At 38.6% G+C, this 20909-nt stretch overlaps 1 long non-coding RNA gene across 1 annotated transcript in view; it reads left to right on the forward strand.

Moving 5' to 3' along the window:
* The window catches only part of LOC131382477 (uncharacterized), a 99514-nt gene extending 81500 nt beyond the window's left edge, over positions 1 to 18014 (forward strand). Inside the window, exons 2-3 of the long non-coding RNA XR_009211983.1 lie at positions 15334 to 15492; positions 17846 to 18014. This is a non-coding gene — a long non-coding RNA (uncharacterized LOC131382477). The remainder of the gene's footprint in view (positions 1 to 15333; positions 15493 to 17845) is intronic.
* The last annotated feature ends 2895 nt before the right edge of the window (positions 18015 to 20909 follow it).

Genomic DNA, 20909 nt, shown 5'->3' on the forward strand with positions numbered 1-20909 from the left:
CCTGGACAGCATAACCTTAGTCATAATTAGTTTGGGTTCCTTTTGGATCCTTTATCTCCCTGTCCACACCCCACTCCCCACCCCCACCAAAAAAAGGCTGGGCTGGGGATTCTTTAGCAGAGGCTGTGGGCGAGATAGTTTCAGCACGCAGAGGTCTCTAAGTATGGCAGCCCTATGACCTGCATATCCCAAACACCTCCATTCCAGCCAATGTATGTACTCACTGCACCCCAATCCCATCTTTGTATTTTGCTACTGCTTTTATTCTCTGGTGTATGCCTTTTCCACCATTGGTAGTGTTTCTTCCCTCACTTTAATTGCCCCAATCCTATCTACCCTTAAAACACAATTGAAACTGTCCAAGAAGTCTTTCATCCTTATCTCAGGGGCAGGTGAATGCTATCTGATTATGCTCTCGCATGACATTTTAATTCATGTATCATTTGTTTAGCATCACTCTTTATTACTTTCTAGTATCTATGCACATGTGTATTTCTCATCTCCTCAACTACATTACATACGCTTTGAGGCTAAAGAATAGGTACTTAATAAAGGCCTATTAATTGAGAGTCAATTCTAAAATCTTTGGGAACTCAATGGGGTCTTGATTATCTCTTGTAAATCAATGCTGTAAAGAGCTTCCCCATTCCCTTGTGGTACTAGTGTTATGGAAGCGTACTAAGGGGAAGGAAAACACATATCCAATAAAGAGACAAGTCTCAGAGGAGGCGCTGACAAGGAGATACAGTAACCTTGATTACTTAATTTTAGAGTAGCAAGCATTTCAGATTCCCAGAATCTAACCTATTCCAAGTAACACCACCAAAAGACAATGGAGCCAGATTGGTGGATTATCAGAACTTTTTTCCACTAAGGTTATTCCACCCTGCCAACAAATATAGAAGAGAAGATTCATGAACTGGAACATTAATTTAGAATCTAGAGGAAAGCCAAAGGCTGTGATAGTTTGACCTTTAGCAACAGTCTATTTCAGACTAAATTTTATTATGGAAGCACATTCCACAATATGCTTGTAGTGAGAAATAGAACCTAATCAGAGCTGACAGCAGCTCTTAGCCTCAGCAAAACTAATACAGTGTGAGTAAGAACCTGGTTTTGTGGGAATCTGAAAGCAAAATACATTGGTACCATAAGAGGACAGTGTGCCCAGGGTAACCCAGGGAGTGGCTGCTGCACACCCAGTAGTTACATGGATTTGATCAGTAAAGGTCAAAGTTAAATAACTCACTGCATTAACAACTAAATAAATGCTGTTTGTGCAGCTTGTCAACAAAAACTCAAATAAGAAGAGAAGTAGCTAAAGTATTGTATATTGACTTAAATCAGAGAAAATACAAGAGAAAGAAATGATTTACAAAATTAGTTCTTTGAATTAAGATGATTGACATTAAGATATTCTACTCTGTTTCTAAGCCTCCCAAATAAAGAAACAATTTTTAGGATTATGAAACATGTTTGCTAAAAAAAAAAAAAAGAAGTGCAATTCTGTGGTTTATCTTTCAGCATTACATTTGATTTGTAAAGAAGATAGAAGTCTTAGGTCACTGTACAAAGAGAAAGATATAAAAGTTTAAAAAGATACAATGACTTTCCCATAGCTAACAAGGAGTCAACATGGGTCCAAGTTTTGGCATCGATTTGGGGAAAATGCTTTCAAACTCTAAAATCCTATAAAGATGGAGAAAATAATTACTAATAAAGGCCTACTACTGCCTTTTATATGGTAACACTCATGGTGTTGAATTGACTGTACACAGGAAATTGTTTTATGTTTTTTCATTCTTTTTCTAGATTTTTTTCTTTCTTGAATTATTTAATTATCTTTTTTTGGTCTGGATAACATCTGCACATGTTATAAATTAACAAGTTTTCCTATTTTTATCCCTATATTAGCCACTTTTGTTGGTTTCTTATGGATCCCTTTAGGGTTATTCTATGCACTGATAAACATACACGTGCAAATAGAATTATATTTTGCACATTATTCTGAACATGGTTTTATAATTAAACTTGTACCATATGAACTTCCACATATTTATCTGCCTTACCATTCTTAAATGCTGAGTATTTTATTGTACATATTTATAAGTTAAAGATATAGATTTAAGAGCCTTCTGCTGGTACACATTAGGGCTTTTTTGTATTACCGGAAGTGCTTCAATTAATATCTTTGCTCAAATACATTTTGCATGAGTATGAGTACATCAATAGAATCAATTCCTAAAAATGAAACTTGGTGGGTTAATGGTAGGGTGCATCTGTAATTTTGATGGATATGGCCAACTGCTCTCTGTTGACCTTCTGCCAGCTTATATTCCAGCAACAGTGGATAGGAGTGACAGTTTTTCCAAACCCTGATCAATAAACATGTTAACTTTTTAAAAAAAGTCATTGCCAGTTTTATCCGTGTGTAATGTTATCTCAATGTTTTACTTTTTCTCTCTTTTACTTTGAATGAGAATGAACATTTTATCATATTTAAGGGTCACTGATATTTGTTTCATTGAATAGCCAGAATCAGTTTTCAAAAGTATCTCATTTTATTTTAAATTTAATGAGTAATTAAATTAATTAAAAATTATAAACAGTGCTTTAAAATATATTAATAATTTCTCTTAGTGACAGTTGACACATTAACACTTGACCTCCTATAGTTTCCTTTGAGCCTTCTCATTTTTCTCATCTAAAAGTGGAGGAGTGCATGTGTGTGTGTGTGCACGCGTGAGTGTGTGTGTGTGAAGTGGATTATCACCAACGTGGCTTTTATTCAGCATATCACTTACATCATTCCTTTGGCAAGCTTATGTATCTGTTCTTGTTAATATCATTCAATGTCCAAATATTCATGAGTAGAGTTTGGGCACATATGCCAATAAATGACTAGATTGACACCAATGAGGGAAAATGAATAAAGAATAAAGGTGAGGCTTATTCATTTTTTTCCCTTGAAAACAATTCTAAAAAGATTATTAAAAATTTTCCCTTGTGATGAACACATGCTGCATTTTGCAAATTCTTTCCGTAACTTAAATTTGCGGTCAAACCTAACTTCCCTATTTCATCTTAGAAATTCTTCTCTTCACAGGATTGGGGGTGAGATAAGTTATCTAAATCATTTAGGAGGCTCTGAGGTCAGCACAGGAAGCCTCATGACAAAGGAGACGACTTTTACCAGAAACAGGGACTTACTTTGTCTTTGAATACACAAATAAAGTCTGCACTATCAATGAAAATGCCCTATGGGAGAGCTTCTGGAATGATTGATGCCATCCCTCATGTCTGTTGAAAACCTCCCTGGGCTTGCACAGGCCACATTTCTCTAACCTTATTTCCATGAAAACTCCAGGGGAGAGTGACAGCCTCTATCTGGCAACACTCGACTGTGTCACATGACTCAGCAGGGCAGATCAGAGTTGGACAAAGCAACTGTGCTGGTCTCTGTTGTCAATTTTATTGACAGAAAAATGAGTCATTAAAAAGGGGCATCTGAAATTATAGACCTAATTTAGTTCCTGTGTATTAACCAGCAATTCAATAAAGCCGAAGAGCAGTTGTCATGCATCTGAAATAGCTGAGTGTTACGGGTTTAAACATCTGTTTAGTCCCTGAAAAAATCAGAGATCTGCTGATTTATCCCCCCTTCTCCAAAACATACTGTCTGCAGCCGTGGAAAGTATTCAGTGCTCTGCAAGATGGTGAAAGCATTTCACAACCTTCTCATCCCTGCCTCTCTCTTTAAGCACACTTTTGGGAGAAAAAAATAATATTTCTTCTCATTTGTGTTCTAATTTGAGGATTTGGTTTTATGCTTTAAAATGTTTCATTAAAGTCTTTCATTTTCTTAAACTTTGGTACTACTGTAGGAAAAGATTTGCTTACGAGAGCCATTCATTTGACTCTAATCCTATCTCTTCATTGCCATAGCAAACATCATTGGTAAAATTACGATTGAATGTGGAAATAACTAGGGGAAATTTGACAGAGAGATTTATTAAAAACCAAAATGCCTGTAAATTAGAAAGTACTCTGAATATTTCAGCCTGTATATCTTTGTTTTCAAAGAATGCATCTTAGTAAACTTTTTAGACGTGACAGCTAAAATCAAATTGAGAAAGTTCAGAGAACATTCTGTGATTCTTTCAAAAGTATTCCCTTATACAAATATATTTTTTAAAAATAAGGAGCCTCTCAAATAATTAGGAATTATTCTTTCTGTTTATACTGCATATTCCAAGACAGTAACAGAGCAATATTTTCCTCCATAGTTAGTGTCTTTACAGACAGAATATGACAAACAAATTTTATGGTCTGATAGCTGTCTGGAAATAAAGTATTTATAGTTTTTAAGCCAATAATAATCATATAGAAAATTGTAAATAATAATCATATAGAAAATATAATAGGAAAAATATAGCATTAAAAATAGCAACAAATATGACAAATATCTAGGAATTACCTGAAAAGAAGTATTTACCTATATGGAGAAAACTACTAAACTTCATTGAAAGGCACATGGATGATTTGAATAAGTACATTCCAAGTGGGAAAACAAAAATATTCTGTTGATGTCAATATTCTGTTGATGTTAAAATTATGTTTATGTTTAATGCAATCTCAAATCTTCAAACATTTGAATTTTTGAGAAATTTTCTAAAATTTATCTAAAGAAATAAACTGGTAGGAATTAAAATTTTTGAAAAAAGTAATATGGAACTTGCATTATCAAAGATTAGAACATATTAAAAATCTATAAAACATGAAACAGTGTGGTATTAGTGTCAGGATGGACATTCAGATCAATGAAACAGGGTAGAAATACTAGGAAAATACCCACATAGAGAAGTTTTAATTACATGAATAAAATGACATTTCAAATAAGTGGGGGAAGGAATCAAATTGTTCAATAACTTAGATGGTTGGTTACTTATATTTTAAAAGGTCATGTCTTCACTTGCCTCATACCAGAAGTGCCACAGCACAATGGCTTGCTGAGACTTGGTTACAGATGAGCTAGGATGTGATCATCTTAGTTGCCCAGGTGGCTGATAAACCCTGGCTGTGAACAGCCTCATTTGTTTACCCCAGAGTGCCATGAAAACGTGTATTTTTCTATGTGCACTGTGATGCAAAATATGCTAGAGAGTATTGTCTTTTACTATACACTAAAATTAATTAGAAATTGTTTTAAAAATTAAATGCAAATGAAACAATAAGAAAACTTTGAGAAAATATGAACAAATATCTTGGGTCCAGGAAGGCTTTGGAAAAATAAAATGAAAAATAGAAATTATAAAGGTAAACAAAACAGATTTGGTGAGCTAAAATGAGTATTTCTGAACCTCAATAACAAGATTCTCAGAACTAAAGGACAAGTCACAAACTGGGGAAAAATGTGTCAGGCAAAGTGTCACATGAGTGGAAGGATTCTACAGATCGACAGGGAAAAGATGGATACCTACATATTTTGAAAAGGAAAAGGCAATGAACAGGCAATTAATACAAATGATTTTTTAAACTATCAATCTTATGAAAAATGTTAAAGATCATTAATAACAAATACATGCAAATTAAAACAGTGAGATTCTCTTATCATGTATCAAATTGGTAGAGCTAAAATGATTCATAATTCCCCAGGTTGGCTGGAGTGTGAGATATTGAGAATTTTCTTTTTTTTTTTTGAGATGGCGTATTACTCCGTTGCCCAGGCTGGAGTGCAGTGGCACAATCTCTGCTCACTGCAACCTCCACCTCCCAGATTCAAGTGATTCTCCTGTCTCAGCCTCCCAAGTATTTAAGACTACAGGCACATGCCACCATGCCCGGCTAACTTTTGTATTTTTAGTAGAGATGGGGTTTCATCATATTGGCCAGGCTGGTCTCGAACTCCTGACCTCATGCTGGGATTACAGGAGTAAGCCACCGCGCTTGGCCATTGAGAACTTTCATACAGTGCTGAATAAATTAAACTTCTAAAGGGAAATTGAAAACAGATTTCCTAGGCCTTATGATTCCTATATAAAGCAGTTGTAGGGATGTATCCTAAGTAAATACTTAAAGATGGGGCCAAAGTTCAACATAAAAGGATACTCCTTTCAGCATACTCTATAAAACAGACAATTCAAAGGAATCTAAACGTGATTATAAAAGTTCTTACGTATCTACTACAGCATCAGATCTAGTCACTGAAAGTGTTACAGAAAATACTTATATACGGATAAGAGACAATATTCACAATACAGAGCCAAATAACAAAATGCAAGTTGTGAGAGTACAATACTATTTCTTTAAAACAATATACAAACAAACCAACAAACAAAAATAGTAGAAGGGCACATAGCAAAATATAAATGATGATTATGTATCAAGGCTGGATCATAGGTAACCCTTGCTTCTTCCGTAGTTTTTCTGTTTTTAAAATTATCTGCACTGAACATACATTCCTTTTGTAACTATTTTAAAAAGATGTTATTAAAGTACAAAAATAAAAATGTTATAGTTTATTCAATTTCAACTATGCTTATACAAGCATGATTGAAACTTCAGCCTCATATCAGGGCTAACATTGTCAGAAAATTCAGTCTTCTGATTATTGATTTGCTGCAATCATAAATGATTGGTACATTTTAGAAGATGACAAGACAAAATAGGATCAAAATATTCAGAGGGCCTGGTGCACTGCCAAAACTTCACAATTCTAGCCTTGTCATCGACTGAGATGGCATCACATGAATAAGAAATACCTTGTGCATGGCTGATAAATACTTGATAATTTTTGATAAATTTTGATAATTTAAAAAAATTTCTACTCTGCTTACATTACTGAACACATTGCATAATTTATTATGAAAAAAAGAAATAAAAAATTTAAAACTATCTTTAATGTTTACATTATGAAAATTTCTATCTCTTTAATACTATACTTTAATCTCATATGTTAGTGAAGGCTTTGTTTTCAAGATTATAAATAAAAGAGGCATCCTTAATCTAACCTGTCTTTGTGGCATTCTCTGAAGTGGGATGTGGCCTTAAGTGTTCATAGCTTTGGGAATTTAACAAAATGTAATGATCTGCTTAGATGTATTTATTTTTATCAGATGTAGAATATGGAAATCTGACATTTTCATGAGCATAATTACAAGGACAATGCATATTTTTATTTGAAGTTTTAAAATGTAGACGCAAATAATTAGGTTTAAAGAAGAGGAGAGAGAGTGTGTGCTAGGGAGTACACACTGTCTTAAATACTTAGGAGTATTCAAATATGCCTTATAACTTAAGGGATTCATTGGAATAAAACTGATCCAGGATGATGTGCAACTTGTGATATCTTTTTATTCATTCTGGGAAAAGTCTGATGAGTTGCCTTTATTTTGGAGAGCCCCCTCACTCTCCAAGTAAGTTGTGGCTGCACTTGCACCTAGAATGCACACGTGGAGGGCCCTCTTGACAAAAGTCCAAGAAGCCCCTTAATGGATCATGTTTAGTGTTCTACAGTGTGAGTCACTGGCGTTTCAAAGCAGCATCAATTTGGCCATAATATGTTTCCATGGTTTCCACAGTTATCACTGTCTGCCTGGATAATGAGCACCAATAAAATATGACCTGACTGGATTATAGCAGGGGAAGAATCTGAAGAACACTTTTTTTATAGTTTCTTTTCTTATAAACCACTTGACTGACTCCCTTTCAAAGGCTATCCTAGAATTTACTGTACTGTGCAGTATGAGGTAATTGGCTTTCAGGATTTCGGGAGGGTTCTATGCTGCAATCAGATCAATATTGTGTGCTTTGCCTGTGTTCTCAGAAGAAAAGAGTATCTGTTTAGGAACTGGAGTAAGGGGGAGAAAACCCAGAAAACATTAATTGATTAAGAGTGGCATAAACAAGAAAATGCCCATTGCTGCCAATGTCCATAAAATGCATAAAATGTACAAAAATTTGCATCTGTTATGGATTAGTAACAGATGGAGCTGTTAGGTAATAGTAAAAAAAAAAAAAAATCAATTGTAATACAAGTGATCTACATTGGAGCGACTTAGAAAGTAGACACACTGCATTCAACCCTCAGCTGCTCAGGGCAAGGGTAGGTGATAGAAGGAGAAGGGGCAGCTTTTCATGCCACAATAGTTTAAGAGTCACTCAGTCGACGGGGCACGGTGACTCACGCCTGTAATCCTGGCACTTTGGGAAGCCAAAGTGGGTGGATAACTTGAGGTCAGGAGTTTCAGACCAGCCTGGCCAACATGGGGAAACCCTGTCTCTACTAAAAACACAAAAATTAGCTGAGCGTGATGGCACGTGCCTGTAATCCCAGCTACTCAGGAGGCTGAGGCAGGAGAATCGCTTGAACCTGGGAAGCAGTGGTTGCAGTGAGCCAAGATTGTGCTACTGTGCTCCAGCCTGGGTGACAGAGTGAGACTCCGTCTCAAAAAAAGAGTCACTCAGTCACATGTTGGGCCATGTAAGTGGCTCAACAACTACTTATGTTTTCTGTGCCACTTACATGGCCTTGTCATTGATAGGAATTCCTATTCTGAATTTCCTTTTCACAAAAAGGGAAATTCCCCATGATTGGAAGAAGGGGACTGTTCCCTGAAACACCTACCCAGGTGCCGCCTTCTCCAATGCATCCCCCTCTCATTCTCTGCTCTCCTGCACCTGACTTGACTAGCTGCTGCCCCTTGGCTTCTCTTGTTGGGAAGGGGTTGTACCAGTGGATTTTTTGGTGCCTGTCCTGGCAGGTGAAAGTGACATAATTTTGTTGTCACAAAGGACAGTGAAACCTCAAGCACTGAGCAGGGCAGTACAGCAAGCCCGGCCCCTGCTCCTCCAAGGGGCAGTGTAGCCTGGCAGCAGACACCCTTACTGCTTGAGCTTTTACTGCTGATGAGGCCTAAGTCATGCATAGAAAGTCATGCATAGAAAGTCCCTGACAAAAAGCAACAGGGATGTGTTTTTCTGAGTATTGGGAAAGCCCCCCTAGCGACCACTGATGACAGTTGGAGGAAGCCAAGTTTATTATTTTTTTTTCAAAGAGAGAGAGAGGGAGAGAGAGAGAAAAGAGAAAAGAAAAGAGGAGAGAAGAGAGAGAAAAGAGAAAAGAAAAGAGGAGAGAAGAGAGAGAAAAGATATCAAGATTTAAGAACTGAGCAGAGAGTGTGATGGCTCACACCTGTATCCCAGCACTTTGGGAGGCCAAAGCAGGAGGATTACTTGAGCCCAGGAGTTTGAGACCAGCCTGGACAACATAGTGAGACCACATTTCTACAAATAAAAAATTAGCTGGGCATGTTGGCACACACCTGAGGTCCCAGCTACTTGAGATGGAAGGATGACTTAAGCCTAGGAGGTTGAGTGCAGTAAGCCATGATCATGCCACTGCACTCCAGCCTGGGCAACAGAGTCAGACCCCATCTCACAAACAAAAAACAAAACTGAACCGAGGTTGCACAGTGACCATGAAAACTCTTGTCTATTTCTATATTTATATTCAGAAATCCTAGAGAGCAAAGGCAGAGAGTCCCAGAATAGGGATGCCATCTTGATCTGAAATTTTCCAAACATTTATATCTAGATAGAGAGCTCTGGTGATGGCCAAATTATTTTATCACTTGCTAGTTGTGAACATTGAGCAACTTACTTGGCACCTTTCAATTACAGTTTCTCATCTGTAAAATGGGAATAACAATGATTCCTACCACACAGTGAAGCTTAAACAAGATAACACATCTGATATGTGGCATAAGATAGAAACTCAATAAGTGTCATTTATCAATACTACGATTTCAGGGAAACAGAATATTTTCTAATTACTACACATTTTCTGGCTGTTATATGGATAGGCTGCTTTTATTCAGAAAAAAATAACCTTCATGAAGTGCTTTTATTTCTCTAGGGGCTATTAAAATGTCTAATCCTATTATAAAGACTTTTGCTTTCAGCCTAACAGACACACTCAGAAATGGAATGGACTCTCGGGCAGATAGGACTATGGATTTAATGACATCAGGTACATAATGAAGCCCACTTTGGACTGATCGGAAAATAGCCTCTGCCCTGTCTAAACCACATGGCAAGTCCAAATCAAGCAAGCTACGCAGCCAAGAAATGATTTGTGGGCTCTTGGGTCTGTTTTCATTAAGTCTTTATCAATAATGTATTGAGTATTTATTGAGTTCCATATGGGAAATGTTACATGCTAGCTGCTTTGGGACTGAATAAAAATACAGTGTGGTGATCCCCAGGGGCATACGTATAGTAAGAAAAACAATACATGCAAAAATAACCACAATAAAAGTAAACATGAAAACTGCTACAAGAGTTTTGTGAACACAGGAGCTCAAACACTTTCACTTTTTCCCACAAAAGATGTGTCGATTTTTGCTAGATAATTATGCATTGAAGAGAAAGGACCTCAAGGAGAAGCCGATGGCATAAACAAAAGTGTAAAGATGCTAAAAATAATTTCAGTAATAATAAAAATAACCAACTTACATTTTATACTATGTGCTGGGTAAAATGTGTATGCATCAGATCAAATGGACAAAGCATAGATAAGTGCTAGGTAAAATACATGCATATTATATATATATGCAAATATAAATATATATTTCTATCAAATGGATGCTAGAGAATGTGTTATAAGGTAGGCAAGGGATTAAGCCACAAAGTAAGCTATGGTTAAAAAAAAAAAAAAAAAAAAAGGATTTCAAAGTCTTCTGTGATGTCAGAACTCCCTACCGGGAATAAAGAGTTTTCTGGAACGGAACGGGGTGACCTTCTGGCTGTGGCATCTGGTGGCTGGTCTGGGATTAAGTAGTTTACAACCATCCTCTGAGGGAGGTAGTGAGTGCATTGTTATGTCCACTTTGCAGGTGATCAGGAGGAGGCACAAGAGTTGTGAGTGATGAAACCGGGGTGTTTAGTCCATTTCAGAGCTGGAATTAGTATACAAATCATGCTTGGCTGACTTCCAGTGCTGTTCCATTCTCATATCCAGGTTCTTACCCTGTGGCTCTGCAATACCTCATGTCGTTGATTTTCAAATGAAAGAGACAAAACTTTTATGTCCAAAGATCACTGTAACAGGTTAGAGTAAGTGGCAGCAAGCCCAGTATGCTTTGGATACTTGAACTGCATGTAAATTGCAGAATTGATAGTGGTTGAGGTTGTCTAATATTTACTTGCAAGGAGAAATAGGGGTTGCTTTAAAGGACTTGGAAGAATCCAGGAATCTGAGTGTTCATAATTCATCAGATGTATAATTCTAAAAGTGGGAGAAGATTTGAGACCATCTTATTTCTTTATTTTACTAGTGAGGAAACCAAAACTCAAAGAGATTAGATGAATGGCCAAAGCAATACAGAGAGTGAATGGGGCAGGCCCATGTCTCTTTACCCTTAGGCCAATGGAGCCTACAGGTCTGGGCAATTGGTCTGCTAGAAGAAGCACTCAAAGTCACAACAGATGAGATGAGAACTGGAAGGGTGGGTTAACCACGACCCTCCGTGTGCAGAGGGGAAGCTGGTTCTATAAACGAACTCCAGAACATTTGCTAGAATAGGGATACAAATATAAAATCATAAAGTATCCTACCTCCCCTCTGAGATACTGCCTCTAATTTTATAAAATTCCTCTCTCAGTGAGGAAGTAGAAAATGGCAAATAGCCTTCAGTGTGCTTGATTTTTCAACCCAGCGTGATAGAGACATCAACAAAATGTATTAGGTTTAAATGGGATTGACTGGATTAAGTTCTCTACCTAAGAAAAATGGGGGTTCTGTGTCATATGTTCCAATTTGGCTTCAGGAAGAATGAGATCACATCCTTTACAGGAACATGGATGGAGCTGAAGGCCATCATCCTTAGCAAACTAATGCAGAAACAGAAAACCAAATATCGCGTGTTCTCATTTATAAGTGGGAGCTAAATGGTGAGAACACAGGGACACAAAGAGGGGAACAACAGACACTGGGGCCTACTTGAGGATGAGGGATGGGCGGAGGGAAAGGATCAGAAAAAAATAACTGTTGGGTACTGGGTTTAGTATCTGGGTGAAAAAATAGTCTGTACAACAAACGCCTGTGACACAAGTTTACCTATATAACAAACCTGCACATGCACCCCTGAACCTAGCATAATATTTAAAAAATAAATAAAATTTGCTTTTAGAAAGTAAGATTATGGCTCAAGAACACCTGAGAATATGATAGTAAAAGTTCATACTTGTAAAACGTAGAGAATAAAAAGGATTCCGACGCTAAAGAAAAGCTTTAAAAACTTCTGATCTATTAAACTGGTAAGTTAGAAAATTCCTAGTCTACTCTTAATGGAGAAAATAAATGATTTTTCTCAGGTTACAACACAATAACAGAGACTAGAGCAAAGACATGATCCAGAGATATTTCCACCCTTCACTTTAAGAAATCTGTGCAAAGCAAAAGAATGCCAGGTGTCACTGGGCATTGAGTGGAGTAGGATCCTTTCCAAGTGTACTGTCTTCTATGATGAGGTTTCTTGGAGTGGGGATTCCTGATTCTGCATAGGGTGATCCAAAGCTTGGTGATACCTAGGTAGGTTGAAGAGACACTTCACTGTTCTGGGAAAAGAATAGACCAGGACCTTCTGCTACTTGAAGGCTTCCCTCTCTGTGCCCTAAAAAAAAAAAAAAAAAAAAAAAGGTGTGGAATCCTTGGGGCTTCAGGGAAGCAAGGAACTGATGGCTGAACTTTATGTTTGAAGTTAGGATAGTTTGTATCTGGATGACTTAAAGATCCGTTGGCAAGAATGGAAACCAAGTCTCCCAAGGAGAAACCTACAAGAAGGAATGGGGTCAATTGCCCGGGTGACTTTGGTGCAACCAAAAGCCTTTGAGTGTTAGCCAGGGAGGGCTGGTTCAGATTCTGCAGATCCAGTTTCTAGCAGTAGAGCCTGGTGTCAGCATCAGTAACTAGTGCACTGACCAGACTTTCCAGTTTTTTCTCTCTTCAACCAGCTGCCTAGCATTCTTGTACAGAATGAACCCTTTGGAATGAGTAAGTCCATAGTGTTCTTGGACAAGACAGTAAGAGGGAACCTGAATAGGTTATACTGGATGTTTTTCTAAAAACCAAACTGTGGGAACTGAAAAATTAATTGAGAGGGGAGGCATACAAGAGAAAGAGATGTGATTTTATTTAAACTACGAGCTGAAAAACGTGACCCATCCTGGCTACCTATGAATATCATTAGTTTGATTAATCTGTGGATATATTATGAGATTCTCTAATTCAATATTTGGAAGTGCTTATGGACTTGAAATGTCTTGGTCAATGCTGCGCTGAAATGGGCGGCCTGAGAAGAATACTATGGGAGAAATGCAAGGGTCTCTGTGACTCTCCAGGGAGCAGCCTCTGGAGGGGAACTCTTGCTCCTTTTCTACAGATACCGGCATATTTTAGAGGAGTCTGTTTTCAAACAAAAACAGCAGAAAGGACCCCTTTGTAACATGAGCATTTCTTTCGGGCAAATAAGCCTCCCTGTGACCTAGGAGTTAAGAGCTGCCTTTATGTTGATTTTCCCTGGACTTCACAAATGACACCCCTTTTGAGTGGTTCAGTTTGAGTGTTAACAGAAACCTATGTGTGAGTAACACGTATCCACAAATATCATGTTGTCTAGTTGGAAGATAAATATATGCAAGGTAATTTTGGTCACAGGGGAAATGTAATAAAAGTCCAATTATTTTGGCAAATATGTTACATCTAAACATGCATTTGCTTTTTATACTCTATGGTTTAGGCCCCATAAAGATGATTTAGGGTGTCGTCTCTTCCTTGGCTAATATATGTGCCCAGAGAATATGCATCTACTCTGACCTCACCTGCTAACTTGCTAAGTGGCTTTTCTGTTCCCAGAAGTTCATAGGTGTGTGCAGAACAGCCTTTGTGACTTAGAGGTAGATAAACAAAGTTGGTTTTCTTCACTCCCATATTAAGCTTCTGCTCAGCACTTTCTAGAGGCGCTGCCTAAAAGTCTAAGATAACTAAAGATGTAACTGATAGGTTTTCTCTGTTCTTTCTTAAATAATCACCTTTTTGGTGACTGTATTTGTTCATAACTTAGAACCACTCAATAGGTTAAGTGAATGTGTGGGGGTAAATGAAATCTCATTCATGGAAATAAACTTGAAACATTGAAATATTAAATTGATGATGCATGTGGCTAGACAAAAACACTTTGCAAACCAACTAAAGTTTTGAGCTTCTCATTGAAAAGATCCATTTCATTTTAACTGTGCTTTTCATGCCAATGGCTGTTAGCTGGGTTTCTGACAGATGTCAGCAATGCAACTAAATCCAAATGCCTGAATGATCCTTCCTCCTGGGTGTGATGCAAACTGTATCAAGTTTCTGATGCCCAGACCAGAATACTTATGAATCTCCAAACACAGTTCTTTTATGCTCTCCATGACCTGTCCTGTGTCATTTCGTTTAACACATATATTTATATTCAGAAAATTTAGCTATATATGCTGTGACTCCTTAGAAGACCTGATGACCCTTACAACCTCAAAAGGCACTAAACACTGCTATGTTGTAGAGTGCAGGATCTGCAGTGACAGGCAAGTCCCAGGTTACCTTCTGTGACATAAATTTTGAACTTTGTCCCATATATTGGCTATGCCTCATGTCAAATTTGGGGCTCTGAACGTCAGCTCCATCCCATGGTCAGCCTCAGGACCATGTCACAGGATGATGTAGCCAAGACATACGTGAGGACCAGCTACTACACTCATGCTACACCATTGAAATAAAACACAGAAATTCATCCCCTCTTCCTAGGAGTTGAACTTCTGCAGCTGGCAGAGACTCCCTGCATGTTTTCTGGGAAGAGTTCAGGGACATAAGAATTCATTCTGTGGAGCATAACCAGGCTTTTAGCCTCCGTCCCTCACACAGCTACACATGCTGTAGTAGGGGAGAGGCCAGGGACGTTGTCTGGAAGGGTGTAAGGCCAACCACAGAGTCCCCGGGCCGCGTCCTGGACCCACGCTAATCATTCCACCCCCAAGTAATTGTGGGATAATGTGTTCCCTTCTTCATAGGCAAAGCAGGTTATGGAAATTATTTTATGAAAAGTACCTGGGAGTGTTGCCAAGCTCATTTTTGGTTCATTATACCATCTATTATTAATACATTATCACATAATGATTGCATGGTCTGATCTTTCCCTCATGCATACTATGGTGGTTTTTCTCTCTGTGTGTGTGTGCAGACAGTGTAACTGGATCTTGGTTCATGCTGAGCTTAAAATTTGATCTTCTGAATATCAGCAGAAAGACTTTTCTGGTGAATACAGATCTTCCGAGCAATTATTGACTGACTTTGTCATTAGACTGCCCTTTCAGAAGGTACAAAAAAAGAAAAAGAAAATTACTATTGTGAAGTCCGAGCAACTGGGAAGAAATGCAAGGTGAAATGAAATGGTAAAGGTAAATGAACGGGAAGAAACTGGGGAGACGGTAACCATGTTAATCATAGTAAACTGGGATGAAAAGACAGAGAATAACACAATATAGAGTTTTTTTTTTCAATTATTAGAAGAAAAGATGGTCCAATAGCATGACTAGAGGCTTTTAAAAGTAAAGACAGCTCAAAAGGAACGAAATTCTCAAAGCGTTGTAATTGTACAATCCTAGCTCACCTTCATGAGAGGAAAGTTTAAGAAACGGGCAGCAGGAGGGGGCTTGCTGTCTATTTTTAGAAAGATTTTGGCCAAAAAAAGGAAGTGTTAGCACAAAAAGAGGAGTCAGTTTTTATAGACACATGAGGGGTAGTGTTTTCCAAAAAGACCAAAACGTGGCACAATTTTATTCACCTTTGTAACTCCAGCACCCACTATAAGGGCTAGGCCCCCCAAATGTCTTCCATTGATTTTGTCGTTTGGAGAATTTGCTCCCCGGTTCATATGAGAAGGTATGGCTGACATTGTATGGTATGTGGGATTTGCTTCAAAACAATCCAGGGAGGAGAAAGACAGGGTGAGGGTAATGATGAAATAAGATTGACCGGCCGGGTGCAGTGGCTCACACCTGTGATCCCAGCACTCTGGGAGGCCGAGGCGGGCAGATCACGAGGTCAGGAGATTGAGACCATCCTGGCTAACACAGTGCAACCCCGTCTCTACTGAAAAATAGAAAAAATTAGCCAGGCGTAGTGGCGGGCGCCTGTAGTCCCAGCTACTCGGGAGGCTGAGGCAGGAGAATGGCGTGAACCCAGGAGGCAGAGGTTGCAGTGAGCCAAAATCGTGCCACTGCACTCCAGCACTCCAGCCTGGGTGACAGAGCGAGACTCCATCTCAAAAAAAAGAAAGATTGACCACAATTTGATATATTTACAGCTGGGTGACAAATATTAAGGCATTCATTACTGTATTATATCTACTCTTGTATGTTTGAAATTTTCCACAATAAAAATAAAAATCAAACCATATCTCTCAATTTAAAATAAAATGTTGTAGTTTGCTTAAAAAAAAAAATTCCACTTGAAATATACAAATGCAGATCTTTAAAAAAGAAACTCATGGAACAGAAACAGTGAAACCCTTAGGAAAAGGCTAATTGAATTGAAACACCGGTCACACATTTGATTTGCAATGGAGCAAAGGGGCAAATCTGGGACTCTGGAAAGTTACTCCGGTGCTCTATTTTATGGCTGACTTTGAGTCAAAGGGCATGGATGTCAGAGGGAGCTCAGTGTTTTCTGGGTCGCTAAAGGGGAACCGATCAACCAAAATTATACAACAGAATATGTTTACTGAAAATAACAAAAACTTTTCCTTCAGTTGGGGCTCTTGAACTATACAAAGGGCTGTTCTCAAGGTTTTAGACAGACCAGGTGTGGATGAATACACTAGTAGAAGTTTGATGGCCACCTGATAGGGATGCTGCAAAGAGAATTTCTGTATCACTCGGAGGCTGGACTAAATGACCTTGAAGCTCCCTTCCCACTGGATGATGCTCTAATTCTGCAATGAGATGATCCTTCCTGTTTAGGCACATAACTTGTAACTCTTGCAGGAAGCATGCCATTTGTCACACATCATGAGTACCTGATTTGAAAGAAAGAAAAAAAAATACTTGATTTTCAAATAAAAACTTAGTCTTTCACCAGCTAAAACTTAAAGATTCAAATTATTAATGCGAAATAACTAGTTTTAGTAAGTTGGGCTTTAATCCATGTGTATTGAATTCTTAGAAAGTGTAAGGTGTTTGGATAGTAAAGGAGGCCAGGACCTTCGCAAGTGCTGAGTGCTTGGATGGGTTTGGTGCCTCCAGCCTCTCTCCTCCTTTCCTGGGAGCTGCCCATGACATGCTGCTCTTGAGTTGTTCTTCTTGCATGGAGAACAGCTGCAAAGGTTTGGATACCCACCTTGCAGAGCCATTTTTTAACTTAAAGCAACATGTCACCCATCCCAGTGATTTTTCTTTAAGCTTTATTTCTAACTGCAGTACAAAGATTTATTTTTCTCAAAAAAAAAAAAAAAAAAAAGAATTATTGTGTCAACAAACAAATGGGCTAAGGGTTGAGGTCAGCATTCTGAAATGACACAGTATAACCAGTGCAGCTATTCTGGTGCTTCCAGAGGGAAACTAAGCACAGTTTGGTCTATATCAGGGTAGGTTAGCGGCCTCTTGGCCTCAGACTGAAGATGCCCACTCTTCAGGACCTTAGTTAGCCTTGCAATAAATGATTGGAAAGGATATGGTGCTAGCCCTCCAAAGATCTGGAAGGGACTCCATTCTGTCCCATGATATTATTATCCTTTCTCTGTTTCTTCTCCAGTTGTCAGTGACATGAATCTTTGCTCCCTTCTTCGTGGAATATTTCTGATCTAATAGCCCCTACATTTCAAAAGATGGATATAAACATCAGATGAATATCACAGGAAAGCTGGATTGCTCTGCAGTGAGTGAAACATGGAAAGGCCTTTCCCCACCAAGCAGTAGGCCAAATTGTAAAAGTAAGATGTATTTGAAATAAAATGGTTCATAGATCAGAGGTGATCCTGTCTTTTTTAAAGCGCGAAAGTGTTCCTTCTGCAGAATGAGGCTCAAAAGAGGAGCATGAATAATTTGATATTTATTATGTTATGATCTGCTTTAATCCATTATATATATGAAATTGTGTGTATATATATATGTATAGATGATACAGAAATATGATTCTTTAAAAGGCTACATATTTAATATGCTTTCACTCTTAGCCCAGAGCAAAGCTGGTTTCTTCCTGCAGATAAATCATCCCCAGCTCTGGAGTTCTATACAGTTGACTTTAAATAGTCACTTGGTCACATATTTTGCTGGATTTCCAGTGTGATAGATGAAAGGATGCTGCACTTCTTACTCAACTACGTCTCCTCTTTTACATTTCAGGCCATACATTTCCATTAATTAATGCACACTGTCGTCAGCTCAGTCTTCTATCTTCTTTAATCATTTCAGCACCTGATTCACAATTTTGCTTCCCACACCACCTCTGACAACATCCTTGTATTGGTCAAGTTTATGAGCATTCTGGCACCTTACCATTTAACACATAACACCCTGTGTTGGTAAATATATTTTTATCTCCCTGCACATTGAAGTACAACTTGGCATTTCCCATACAGAAACCATAATGATGCACTGCAAATAACTCAAGCTTCACAAATATTTGCTCTGACCCAATGTGTAGTAGGGCAATTTTAATCCCGGATTCACCATCCTTACCATTCCCACCACCTTTAATCCTCTCTAGAGTCCAGCATCTACCAAGGCTGTGCTAGTAGAAGAGGGCTTTTGAAATGTAATCAGGCTGGGAAGAAAATGCACTTTTATTTTAGGAAAATTCAGGAGAAATTGGCAGGAAGCTAATCTCAGTGCAACACGTCTGCTCATCCCTTTTTCTCTCCTGCAGAGGCCAGAACACTATGAGGGCTCTGCTGTCCTTGCCAGCCTTCAAGCAATCAACGGCTCTTGTCCAGCAGTGGCTCAAACTCCTGGCCATTCACCCCAGGGACAGAAGCCAGTGGAGGGAGCAGTCATTGTTATTTACTTCTCATTGGCAGGTGGTGACCAGATGGATATAAACGGGCTGTGGAAAAAGAGAATGCATGGCCAAAACTGGTGGTGCTCTCTGTCCAAAAACTAAGGCCCTATGACCATGAATGAAGCCAGAGGGCAAGTAGGAACAGGTAAGAGAAGTTATTTCCAAATCACCGTCCCCCTTTAGACGTTGAATGTTTTGAGTGTTTCATTAAATAGTGTTACAAGTCCTCTAAGATTCCACATAAACATTTAGCCAGCCAACAGTTAAGTCTGTACCTCGCAGGGCAAGTGATAAATGTTGAAATTATAATTGTGAATGGCACAATCTCAAGGTCTAGGTGAAGTACAACGTTGAACGGAAAAGGACTAAAAGAGGAAAAGAAGACATTTCCAGAAGAAGGTGCCAAAGTAGGGCTCCAGGCCAATTTGTTGAAAGCCAATTTGTTAAAATTAACTTGATGAATGACCAATTTACTGACTCATTGAGGATTTTGGCTTATGTTTTAGTTTAATTCCTACCCCTGCTTCTGAACATGACCCTGCCTCTGTAACAAAATAGTCTGGGCCAACTTCACAGACAGGGACAGGGAAAGTATAGGGTGAAGATGAAAAGAAAACCTTCTAAACATCCTAACAATCGCACAAATTGGACATTTGGCAAATTGTTTTTCAGTCAATTGACTTGCTTCCCCAAAGCACAGCTATCTTCTAATTGTCTCTGTTTCTAGCACAGGTTCCTGCTGCTTTCACATGCAGTTAAAATAAGGAGGGATGACATTCCCAAGAGCACACACACATGCACACCACAAGGTGACATGTGCACACCTGTATCCACAACCCACTTACTGGGTTTCTGTACAGGGTGAAGAAAGCCTTCTCAGAAGTCATCCCCTTCCTTCATGCTACAATATTGCCTTATGTTAGGCTACCTTGGGAAAAAACATCACCAGAATTCTGGTGCTCAGTAGGTCTTTTAGTCATCATAATTGAGTAATCAAATTGAAGACTAAGTCCAATCTGGATCCCCTCTCTAATTTTCTTGGCTGTAAATCTATTCAGGCTGCTGTAAAAACAAAACAAAACATATATTGGGTGGCTTATAAACAACAGAAAGTTATTTCTCACGGATCTGGAGGCTGGAAAGTTTAAAATGAAGGTGCTGGCAGAATTGATGTCAGGTGAGGGCTCACTTCCTGGCTCATAGACAGCTGTCTTCTCACTGTGTCCTCAGCCAGTAGCTGGCAAGGGAGCACTTGGGGGCCTCTTTTAGAAGGGCACTAATCCCATTCATGGGGGCTCCACTCTTGTGACCTAATTACTTCCCAGCCTTACCTCCTGGTACCATCACATTGAAGATTAGATTTCAACGTATGGATTTTGGGAGAACCCAGACAGTCCACTGCAGGTCGGGAGTGCCTGTAAAAGCTTCAGTCTATGCAAGGGACATTGTTTCATCAAGTCTTCAATATTTTCAATGGTACACTCTACCGCTACAGTTCCTTGGTTTCTTTAGCTGTTACTCACTCTTATTCTTCATTGCTTATATCAAAACTGAAGACCTTTGGAAAGATCCTTAAAGGAGTCTGAAAAATTCAAGAGAAAAAGACACAGGAATGCAAATTAGAACAACAATAAAATACTATTTGCAACCTACAACATTGTCAAAGCACATGAAAAGGAACTCTACTGGTATTGGCTCCTAACCATTGGTGAAAATACAAATTGGCTCAGTGCTTCTGGAAGAACATTTGCAAATACATGCTGAGTAGCTTTAAATATACACTGATCTTTAATTTTTCTTCTAGGGATTTTTCCCAAGG

This window comes from Hylobates moloch, unplaced genomic scaffold (assembly GCF_009828535.3).
Source record: "Hylobates moloch isolate HMO894 unplaced genomic scaffold, HMol_V3 SCAFFOLD_26, whole genome shotgun sequence".
NCBI lineage: Eukaryota > Metazoa > Chordata > Mammalia > Primates > Hylobatidae > Hylobates > Hylobates moloch.